Source organism: Manis javanica, chromosome 4, assembly GCF_040802235.1.
Source record: "Manis javanica isolate MJ-LG chromosome 4, MJ_LKY, whole genome shotgun sequence".
Classification (NCBI taxonomy): Eukaryota; Metazoa; Chordata; class Mammalia; order Pholidota; family Manidae; genus Manis; species Manis javanica.
In genome coordinates, this window is record NC_133159.1 from 5257471 (window position 1) to 5270000 (window position 12530).

The 12530-nt window shown below is 42.2% G+C and overlaps 1 protein-coding gene across 12 annotated transcripts in view; it reads left to right on the forward strand.

The window, feature by feature from the left end:
* CAMTA1 (calmodulin binding transcription activator 1) overlaps positions 1-12530 on the forward strand; it is an 806010-nt gene that overhangs the window by 356523 nt on the left and 436957 nt on the right. The gene's annotated exons all lie outside the window — the stretch shown is intronic.

Below are 12530 nucleotides of genomic sequence, written 5' to 3' on the forward strand. Positions count from 1 at the left end.
CTTTTTTTTTTTTTTGCTATTGACTTCTAACCTTGTTTCATTGTGGGTGGAGAACATACTTTGTATTATTTCAATCCTTTTGTATTTACTGAGGCTTGTTTTATGACCTAGCATATGGTGTATCCTAGAGAATGTTCCTTGTGACCTTGAGAAGAATGTATGTTCTGTTGTTGGCAGGGAGCTCTACAGATGCCTGTTAGGTCACTTGGCTTATACTGTTATCCAGGTCTTCCGTTTCCTTCTTGATATTCTGTCTGGTTGTTCTATCCATTATTGGAAGTAGGATATTGAAGTGTCCAAATACTACTGTAGAATTGTCTGTTTCTACCTTCATTTCTGTGCCTTTTTTTCTTCATATATTTGGTGCTCTGTTATTAGGTGTATATATGTGTATAATTGTTATATTTCCTGATGCACTGAACCTTGTATCATTATGAAATATCCCTCCTCATCCTTAGGAACATTCTTTGTTTATAAAGTCCATTTTGTCTGATATCAGTATGGCCACTCCAACATTTTTGTGGTGGATGTTTGCATGATGTAGTTTGTCCAGCCTTTTATTTTAAATCTTTTTGTACCTTTGAATTTGAAATGTGTCTCATGTGCAACACATTTTTATTTTATGTAGTTGTATTTATTAATCTTTTCTTTTGCTGCATTTGTAATTTTGAATCATCATCATAAAAATCTTTCCCTATACTCAGGTTGTAAACAAATTCACCCATGTTTCCTTGTAGTTCCATGAAACTCTAAGGAATTACATGAAACTACAGTGAAGATGGTTTCATTTTTTACATGTACATCTTTGATTCATCTGGAATTCATTGGTGTGCTTGATGTAAGATAACGGCTATAACTTTATGTTTTTCCAAATTGTTAGCCAGTTGTCCCAGCAACATTCATCAGGAAGTCTCTCTTTGCCTCAGTGATTTGAAAGGCCACCTTTATCATATAAAACATTTCCAAATGTAGCTGAATCTATATCTGAACTTCCTCTACCACTCCACTTCTCTGTCTATTCATATGCCAGGGCCACAGTGTTTTCATTATAGGGTATTTTTAATGTCTGGAAGGACTTAGTCCCCCATTGAGGCTTTTCTTTCTCAGCGTTTTCCTGGCTATTCTTGAAGGTTTATTTTTCCATATGAACTTTAGTAGCCATTTGTTTAGCTCTGTGAGACTGCACTGAGTTTGAAAATTAGCTTGGGGAGAACTGGCACTGTGTGAGGTTGGATTGTCCCGCTCAAGAACAAATTACGTCTTCTCATTTGTTCAAGAACACTTTTGTTTTAGTTTTAAGAAGTTTCCTTGTAGTGGTTTTGTATATCTCTGTCCATTCCTTCATATTTTATCTTGTTGCCATTTTAAATGGGATTTTTTTCTCTGGTATTCATTTCTGAAATGTCGTTCATTTCACTGCTGTGTTCTGTTCCATTGTGTGAATGTACCACAATCTACTTGTCTATTCATATGTGAGTGGACATTTAGATCGTTTTCTGTTTGTCAAAATTGCCAAGTAGTTTTCCAATAAATGCTATTTTATCGATTGTCACTCTCATCTGCAGCGTATCACTCCTTGTTGCTTCATGGTTTTGCTGGCATTAGCTATTGTCAGTCCTTAAATTTGGTCAGTATGACGGGTGGCAAATGGTGCTGTGACATGGTTTTTAATAACTGTACTTATGTTCTTGGTTCTAAATTCTGACCCAAATGGTCCCTCCCACAAGGACACAGTCTCTGTGGGTCACACACCTCCATGCCTGCTTCCTCTCAGTACCTTCCTGTTACTCAGAAACGTATGGCTGCTGATAAGAATTGGGCACTACAGTGTGTCTTTCATAACCCCCAGAGAGGGAAAGGCACTTCCATGATAATTAAACATACCCTTTATTGGATGAGGAATGCTCAGTCTCAGGTGAGGCCTCCTGTGGGGCTTCTTTGCTGGGTCATTGGCATTTATCACTATTATATAACTATCAGCAACCAGCATTCATTGAGTAACAACTTGTATCTGGCACTTTGCTAGGCTCTGTATAGGGCTTAGTGATGAATTAGACCCAGTTCCCACCCTCAAGGAACTTACAACCTAATTGGGAAAGAAGACCCATTTACACTAGGAGATGGATGATACCAACAATACCCTACAAGGATGTTAAGTACCAGGTAGCTGATGCAGACAGGCTGGTCTACATAACACGAATGTAAGAAGAAAAGGGCCTATCTCTTCCTTCATATTAAATTACAAATTCAGGAGGAAAAGCTGTCATTGAATTTTTCTTCCTGTTTTAAACAGGCAAAATTCATTCTAGGAAAAATGTGTGCACTATCTACAATATCTTCTCTGTTTTTCCAACCTGTACAATCACCGACCACTTAAATTTTACCTTCGAGCTGAGCTCCACCTCTAGTGGGTAGATCTCGGGTCGCCTTATTCCTAGGGGGGCAGATTTCAGGATCCTGCGCCGGAGACCTGGTGGCTGGCCTGCTCGTGGCCTAGCGCCAGTGCCTTGCCCTGCCCACGCCGATCGCCGGCTCTGCGGTTCTCCCCGTGCTGCAGTTTGCACCGAGCTCCTGCGACCTCCTGCCCCGATCTTTCCGGCCCTCCTGCGAGCAGTGCTCCCCCCTTCCTCGTGGTGTCTGGGGCCCTGCTGCCTCCCCTGGGCTTCTCAATGCCGAGTGCCCACACACCCCAGGCCCAGCATTTTATCAATTAGCGATTCCTTCATTCTGCTGCCAGCCAAAATCGGGCGTATGAGTAAGGTTTGGTCACAGCATATGGGTGAGGAGTTTGTTTGCTCATCAAGTGCCACCTCGTGCATTTCGCATAAGGGTGACATGTCCCTTCAGAGGTGGAAGCCTCTCTCTCCACCACCTGGTCCTCTTGTGGCCAGTGGTGCAGCCCCGAGGCAGCTGGGCCATACTGTAGGTGGGGACTGTGCTCACGCCAAGCCGGCTCTCAGGAGAAGCCAGCTGGCTTGCCCACAGCCTTGACCTTACTAGGGCCATTTGCTGGCCTCCCAGCAGATGGGCCCAGGCTCACGCTAGCTGGCTTGTTCTTTTGTTTACCCACTTATTCATTTATTTGTTCATTTGTTGAACACACCTCATGGGCTTCACTGGAAGTTCTACGATTATCCCATCAGCCAAAATGCACACACATGCAAAGAGCCTCTCCTTTGGCCCATGGTGCACCGGGGGTCCACGCTTCTGAGAGCCTGTGGAGTTGTTGCCAGAACTTTGCCTGTCTGTCTAGCACCATGCAAGGTGATGCGAAGGCTGCTCAGGGCCGGGTCTTGACTCTTGAAAACCACCTGGTTCTGTTGAGGGTGTAGACCAAGCCAGTCCGCAGGAAGTAACGGAAACAAGTGCATCCCTGTGTTTTGCAGTTGTGGTTTGGACAAGGGGGACTGAAACTGCTCAGTGTTCACTGAGGCCTGGAGTGTTTTAGGACTGCCTCCTAAAACCTGAGCCGAGCCCTGAAGGATGGGTAGACTGTAGACAGACTCTGGGGAATGGCGTCGTATGGGGAGAATGACTTAAGTGAGCTTAGAATGAGCACGGTGGGTTCTAGGGATAGTAAGGAAACCAGCTTGATGGTACATGTTGGATCTTCCATGTGTCATACTCTTGGGACCTTTGTCAAGGAAGCTGTGTCCTGGAGTGGCCAATGCTAGGGAGAACTGGCTGGCACGGGGCTGTGGTTGGCCCTCTGTCCTGGGCAGGGCAGTGGAGGTACCGTAGCCTCTCCCTGCCATGACCGTGACACGGAAATGGCCTTCGACCATGAGTCCAGCCTCCCGTCTTTCTCCTGTGTGACTGCTGTTTGAGCACGTTTATTTTTTTGTTGGAACTGTAGGGTAATTACCCTTGTCCTTAATAACTGCATTACTTTCCTTGATGAGCAGAGATGCTCTAGAGTCTGTGCTGTTAGAAGGAGGTTGGGATTAAGGTTTTCAACCTGCTGCTGGTGTGAGAAGGATATCTCCATGCCAGTTACTGTCTCCTTGATAGGATTAGTCACTGTGTTAATTGCTACTCAGAAAAAAAACGCCAAGTTTGTTGTTTTAGACTTGGCTTTTTAAATATTGCAGATGTCATCTTAAATGCAAATTGTACTTGGTATCAGAGATAACTGTTGATCTGTTAACACTCTGGGGCTGATTCGTATCTGAGGCTGTGTGAAATTGAAGAGGCCTGCCCTTGGATTATTAATTACATCTTTGATGGTGGTTCCAGAACTGGGGAGGGGAGGCAGCTGCCAAGCTATTCTCTGGCACGTCCTTTGAGAGAACTCAGGGCTCTGTCAGCAGCTATCTGCTGGTCTTGGCCAGAGTACTGTGTGAAACCACCTCACTCTCCACCCCAGGAGCATCCTCTCTTCTCTGCAAGTCACCCAGTTTGGTTGGTTAGCTTGTGGGTCAGACCTTGAAGGTGTGTCTGTCCAGTGAGCGTCAAATGAGCACAGCAGGTCTCAATATTCAGAGATTTCTTACTCAGTGGCTCTTCTCCATTTTGGACCAAGAGACGCTAGTCAGGATTAGAGAATAACCGAGCTTCTGAGAGCCTGTGGAGTTTTTGCATTTTATTTTTGTTTTATATTTTAAAAACTTTTACCTTTGAAATGATTTCAAAATTTCAGGTAAGTTGTAGGAATAGTACAAAGTGATCTCATCTGCCCTTCTCGCAGATTCCCCAGTTGTTAAAAGTGGATCAGACATTCTCAGTGTCTGTGTACATGTGCATTTTTTTCTGAGCCATTTGATAGTAAATTTTGGACACGATGCCCCATTACTCTAAACACTTCAGTGTGTATTTCCTAAGAACTGGGTCATTCTCTTGCATAAATTAGCACAATGATCAAAATCAGAGAAATAGCATTGATAGAATACCATTATCCAATCTACAGACTTTATTCCTGTAACCAATTATGTCCCAGCAATGTCTTTTTTTTTGAAATCTAATCATCATTATCATCTGCCCTAAGGTCCAACCCAAAATCTCACATCATATTCAGTTTCCATGTCTCTTTAATCTCCTCAGTCTGGAACAGTCCCTCAGCCTTTCTTCGTCTTTCATGACCTTGACATTTTTTAAAGAATGTAGGCCAGGTAGTTATTTTGAAAACTGTCCTTCAGTGTGGGTTTGTCTGATGTTCCTTCACGGCTAGATTCATGATGTGCATTTTGGCAGGAAGACCAGAGAAGAAATGTTGGTCCCGAGCGCCTCACATTAAAAGGCACATGGTGGCAGGTGTCCCATTACTGAAGATAACTTTGATCGGTGGTTGGGATGGTATATGCTATGTTTTTCCAGTGCAAAGTTACTATTTTTCCCTTTGAAATTCATTTAGTATTTTGTGAGGAGATAGCTTAAGTCTATGTAAATACCTTGTTTTGCATTAAACGTCTGTGCACTTGTTTGAGCATCCATTGATAATTCTTGCCTGAGTCAATTATTCTTACAATGTTTACCAGATGGTGTTTTTTTCTAAATTTATTTGTTGTTTAGTGCCTTCTACTGTATTGAAGAGCTTTAGCTTTCTTATATTTATTTATTTACTCATTTATTTATTTATACCCATACAGACTCATGTATTCCTATTTTAGTCAGCTGGTTACATTGACTAAATTCCGTCAGCTAAGTTACATCAGTGGGTTATATATTTATCGAATGGTTTATAATCTAGTTACTTTGATGGTTAAGTTGCCACAGAGTTGGCCAGTGGGAGCCACTTCAGTCTGGCTGCTGTGTCCTTTTGATCAATCTCCATCATATTTTGCTCATTTTATTATGAAAATTTTCAGAAATACAGAAAGTTATCTTTTTTGGGTGAACACCTATATACCTATCAACCACATTTTAAAATTAACAATTTACCTTGCTTTTGCTTTGTCACGTATTTATCCATCATCCCTCCATCAATCCATCTTATTTTTAAATTGCATTTCAAAGTAAGTTGTGGACATCATTACACTTCATCCTTAAACACTTTGACAGACACAATATTTTCTAGAGTTCAATATTTGTTTATAGTTCTTTCATTAGGTAAAATTTACAGGCAGAGCAAGGTGCAAATATTAAGTGGCCACTTGATGCGTTTTGACAAATGCATCCACCTGTGTGACTCAGACCCACGTCACTGCCATCACCCCGAGAAAGTTCCCTCACGCCCCCTCCCGATCAGTTCTTGTCCCCGTCTTCCTCTGGAGAAACCGCTCTTCTGATTTTATTCCTACCATAGATTCGTTCGGCCTGTTCCATAATTTCATACAAGTGGAGCACATACAATATGTATTCTTTTGTATATGAATTATTCTCATCATAATGATCCTGAGATCCACCCATGCTGCTGATTATATCAGCCATTCACTTGTCCCTCATTTATTGAGCACTTCCTTACTTTCTGGCACAAAAAAATGTTCCAAAGTTGCCTTGTACTTTCCTTGCAGCAGCTCTGGGATTCACCCTCTCTTCAAGGAGCTCTGGCTTCTGTTAGTAGGGAAAGGTTTCTGGATTCCAGATGTATTTATTGCCACTGGTATGGCATTGCTTCTAGGTGGTCTCTTAATGTGAGAGCTAAGAAATGTGTGAAGATACACTCATAAATACTCAAATGCTTCTGTATCTACCTCTATTTCCATGCATATACATTCGTGTGTGTGCATGTGGGTGTAAGCCTGCATTCATGGTGACACCAATTCCAACCCAATGCCAGCGGGCCCCTCACAGTCTCCCATCTTCCCATATTTGGAACTACTTTCTCTAAGAAGGAGGAAATTTCCTGAATATATTTATTGATTTTCTAAATCCTAAAATATATATAAATTAGTTAAATAAATGTGAACTCACACTGTGGGAGAAAACAGACCTACTAACTAGACTTTGAAATTTGTTTCTAGCACTTTCTGTCTCCAGTCTGAGGGTGTTCAGTTGAAGTACTGTGTTCAAAATTATTTGTGTGGGTCTCCCTCTCCCCACCTCCATTTACTCTGGTTATGTTATTCTTAGAAATAAAAGACAGGCTTTTTTGATTTTTGTTTGTGGTTGATTTTAGGGATCCTCCCCATCCTTGTTGATGTTATTTTATTTTTTAGTAAGTGAAACATTAACATGTCACAAAAGTCAAAACAATGCAAAAACATGAGACCCAGACACATATCGCTGCCCCATCTCTCCCACCAGGTGGGAGCTGATCTCTATTTCTCTTTATCGGCTTTGTGTTTCTTTCACTAAAATGAGCAGTTACGTGTATATTTTCTTATTTTCTTGGATAAAAGGAAGATACTCCTTTGCACATTACTTTTCTAAAAAAATTAAACTTTCAATTTTGCGATAATTGTTGATTACATACAATTTTAAGAAACAATACAGAGAGACCCATATCGATGTGCCCTTTAAACTGTTCCCTCGATGGTAACATCTTGGAAACTGTAGCAAGCACAGCGTCACGGCCAGGATACTGACACTGACACACTCAAGACTGACCATTCCCATCCCCTCAAGGATCCTGGCTGTTGCCTTTTTCAGTCACATCCACTTCCTTCCCATTCCTAACCCTCTTCAACCCCTTGCAACCATTAATCTTGGCTCCATTTCTATAATTCTGTCATTTCAAGAATGTTACATAAATGGGATCATACAGTAACTAAGATTTTGGGACTGACTATTGTCACTCGGGTTAAGTCTGTGGAGACCCGTCCATGGTGTGTGTGTATCAACCCTTCCTTCCTTTTTGTTGCTCGGGGGTGTTCCATGGTGTGGAGGGACCAGTTTGTCTAGACGTTTATCCACTGAAGGCCACCTGGTGTTTCCAGTTTTTGGCTATTACACATGAAGTCGCTATAAATATTTGTGTATAGGTTATTGAAATTTTCATTTCTCCAGGATAAGTACCTAGGAGTCCAGTTGCTGGGTGGTATGGTAGTTACATGTTTAGTTTTAAAGAGTCTGCCAAATGATTTTTCAGAGTAGCTCTACTTTACATTCTCACCAGCAATGTACAAGTGATCCAGTTTCTCCACATCCTTATCAGCATTTGGTGTCATTGCTAATTTTTATTTTTGCTGTCCTGATAGCGTGTAATGATATCTCACCATGATTTTAATTTGTATTTCTCTAGTAGCTAGTGACGTTGAACATCTTTTCATGCATTTGTTTGCCATTGTATATTCTCTTCAGGTGAAATGTCTGTCTGTGTCCTTTGTCCATTTTCTTACTGGATTATTTGACTTTTTTACTATTGGATTTTGTGGGTGCTTCATGCTGGTTTGTATAGTTCTAAATACCGGTCCTTTTTCTGACACAATATTGTGGCTCGCAAATATTTTCTCATAATATGTATCTTGTCTTCTCATCCTCTTCACAATGTCTTTTATAGAACAAAGGTTTTTAACTTTGATGAAATTCAGTTTATCAATTTTTCTTTTATGGACTGTGCTTCTGATGATAATTGTAAGAATTCTTTGCCTAGGCATAGATCCCAAATTTTCTCCTATATTTTAAGTCCATCCTCCATTCTGAGTTGATTTTTGTGGGTGTGGAGTAGACCTAGGTTGAGGTTCTCTTTTTTTGGCCTATGGATGTCCTATTACTCTAGCACCAGTTGTTGAAAGGCCTTCGTCCATTGAATTAATTTTGCATCTCTGTCAAAATTCAGCTAGACACATTTATGTGGGTCTATTTCTGGGTTTTCTGTTCCATTCCATTGATCTAGGCATCTCTTCTTCTGCTAACACTACACAGCCTTTTGATAACTGTAGATAAATTCTGATGTTGTTACTTTAATCTACCTCATGAATTTCTACATCTAACTTTATTTTCCCTTCCTGATGCTTTTGATGTTGTTTTCCTTCTTCTAGCTTTGTGAGTTTGTATTTAAAAACTTTAATTCCTCTTCTTTTATGAAATAAGTGTCCAAGGCTATGAATTTTCATCTGATCACTGCTTTAAATATGTCCCATAAACTCTGGTATTTTAATTATCATATATACATTTTGGTAATTTCTGATAATTTAGTGTTATATTTTTTGATATTCTAGTTTTATTTTACTATCAGAAGTATTCTTTGTACTACTTCCACTTTTGAAATATTGATTATTTGTCACCTAATACATGATCAATTCTGTGGATATTCTATGTAGATATAAGAAGGCAGCATGTTTGCTAATATCAGATCTATCTATCCCTCTATGTATCTACCAAATAAATCTACAACCAGCAGATCTATCTTTTGCTTGATCAATTAACTGATTGCTGTTTCTCCCTACGATTATGTTAATTAGGACTTTGTATCCTTTTTTTTGTCTATCTGATCTCTTTTGTGCTGAAAGTGGTATGTTAAAGTCTCCTATTATTAAAGTGTTTCCATCTATATTTCCTGTCATTTCCTACAGTTTCTCCTTACGAAGATAGTGTTAGTTTTGTTTGGTGCATTGATATTCATTACTATTATACTTTCATTGTGAAATGTGATTTTCTTTTTTAGCATTAGAAAGTGTCATATTTAATGCTTTTTTTCTGAACTCTACTTACTCAACTTTGTCTGATTGAATCAAGATTACAATACTTACTTTGTTATTATGTCCATTTTCCTGATGTACCTTTGCTCATCTCTTTATTTTTAGCCTTTCTGAATACTTTTTTAAGTGTGCCTCTTATATACAGCCTATAGCTGGATCTTGTTTTTAAGTCAAATCAAAAATCTGTTTCTTTTCATCAGTGAGTCAAACCTGTTCACAGTCATGTATGTCCAATATTTATATAATTAGTGAGCTTGTTTAAACATTTCATAGTATTTTACCTAATAAAATGCTATATTATGTTCTATTTGTGATTTTTCTTTTGCTGTAGGGTATGTATTTTCTTTGCTCATTTATTATTTCATTTCTTTTGATGTATAAGTTTATATTTCTGTTCTAATGATTACCTTTGTACTTACAATCTCTTAAAAATTCCTGGAATCTTATAGAGTTTTACTCTCTGGTATGTCAGTTGCAGATGGAATTTCTGGACTCCCTGTACAATTATCACTGTATACAATGTATACAGACACATATACATTCCTATACAGTCATCAGTGTGGTTATTCTGTTTTTGTGTTTCTTTTGTTGTCTACAGTTATGTAGTTGCATGATTTTTACTTTGACCAAACACATACATCTATATATTATTCTTCTACCCTTCTACCTACCTTTCATTTAGATCTATAATAAGACATATTACATGTTCCCCATAAGTACATTTGCCAAAGTTGACTCCCAGTGGATGAAGTTAATTCTCTAGTAGATGCCTTAAAAAGGGCTCCTGGGTATATTATTCCCTCAATTCTTATATTTTTAAAACTCTTTTCCCATGGCTTTGATTTGTGAAGACCTGCTTTGTGGGATGTCAACTCTCTGATTCATCCCTTCTTTCTTTGGATTTCATTCAATGCTGCCACGTAAGTTGCTTTTGAGAAGTCTAATGATGGTCTAAATCTTTTGCCTTCGTAAGTTATTTGATCTTTTGCTTTGCAGGCTGTGAGGATATTTTCTTAAATGTTCCTTCAGGGTTTTTAATTCTGTTTGTAGTGCTATGTTTTCCATTTTTGTGTTCTCGTTTTTGTTTTCCTTCTTGTATTAAGTAAGTAGCTTTTACACAGATGCAGGGGCTGACCTCGCATCTCCAAAACGGACTGCCTTTTGAGACGTTTTGTGTGATTTTTGGGTCACGAGCTCCCCCTTCTGTCAGTGTAGCACACACGGCTCTTTAGTGGCTCCTGTGGCGGTGGGTGAGCCCGGCCAAGAGGAGGAAGCCTGTGTCCTTGGACCCACTTCATGATTATTTTCGTTTTGTGGATTCCTGAATGGCTCTTCCTTCCCCGCATACTTTCCGGGTGGTGCCCTCTCCCTGCAGCCCTGTACCGCCTCTGGGGGCTCTGCCAGCTAAGCCCCCTCCTCCAGCCAGTGTCCCGTGCCTCTCTCTTCTTTCCCAGGGCTCTTCACTCAGGGTGCACGTTCTCTCTCTTCAGGTAGTTTCAGTTTTCCCCTAAGCCCTCCATTCTCTGTGTCTCTCTTAAAGTGGCTTTGGGACCCTCCCCACTCCCCTGCCCCCTGCTCTTTGTAGCGGTTTGGGGTGGGAACTCAAGAAAAGCTGCATCGGAAATCCGTGTTAATTTTTCCCCTCCTGGGTGATTTGAGGCCTGTAGTGTCTCCTAGTCATGCTGAAGCTGTGGCTGCGTGTGGCCGCGCCGGTTCTCCCTGGCGATCTGTGCCGTTTTTGGAGGGTGATGGGGAGACTGGGGTTTCTGCGACCATCAGTACCGTGGTTACTGGGAGGACCCCTGTGCAGCATTTTAAGAGATTGTTCAGTTACCTGACTTGGAGCACGGTAGTGACTGGGGCCTGTTTAATTAAAGTGTTCTCAACTAATTGAACACACATGAATCAGGACGGGCTTGGAAAGGCTGCTCTCCGGAGAAGGTCGGGCATCTGCCTGTACGCGTGTTCATGCTCTTCATCTGATTGGCAGCCCTTTCTCATAGGCACTTCGGGTGGATGTTGGAGATTCATTGGTTTCTGCACGTAGGGGGTTGGACGCACGGAGACTTCCTGCTGTGGCACAGGAGCACCACGTTCCGTGGCCAGAGGTGAGGGTGATCTGGTGGCCGTGACGGGTACGTGAGTGCAGGGCTTTGTCACAAAGTGCTGCCCCCCGTCTGGCTCGGCTCCGTGTGGCTGGGGAAGCAGCTCTGTGCCGGACGCGGTGCAGCGGCTTCAGGGTGTCTGTGGAAGGAATGAACTGAGATCTTTGTTCTCAAAATAGGCCACCTCTGAGTTGTTGTAATGGAGAAGCCCAGGCCCCCTTGAAGGAGAGGGAAAGCTGGTAGAGGGTCTGTTCTCTGGCCCCAGAGGAGCAACAGAGAGCAGTGGAAACACCCACGTCTAAGCCCCCCTCCTGAGGGGAGCTGCACCCGTGGGGGGAGCCGCTGGGGCGTCGTCTTCCCTCCCACCCTCTGCGAGCTCATGCATCCTGGCCTCCTGTTGTCCCTCTGGATTCATACCCTGCTCCTGGCACAGCGGGCGCTCACGGGGGCAGCCAGATCACTGGAGACAGTTTCTACTTCCACAGAGACCGCTGATGAGTCTGGTCATCTGGGGTCCCCGGGGAGCTACTCCATCTTCTCTGTTCTCATGGGTTGCAGGGCAGGGGCCACCTCAGCTCCTCGGCTTCAGACCCTCCAGAGAAGGAGCAGGCACCTCCGGCAGCCTCTCAGAGGGGAAACAGAGTTGGACAGGGAGAAAGGAACTCCTCCAGGCACCCGTGACCCCTGCACACCATCCCCCAGATGCTGGGTCAGGTTAAGATGCTCCGGCATCCAGACGGCACCCTCCAGCCCCTCAAACCTGGCATCGCTGTTCCAGCTTTGGACTTCAACCTCCCCAAGTGCCGGATGAGGTGGGGACATGGCCAGGGCGAGGAGGATGATGTGGGGACAGGGCAGGTCACTGGGGGGGCATCACCTGAGTCATAAGGCCTTTTCCTCAACTTCC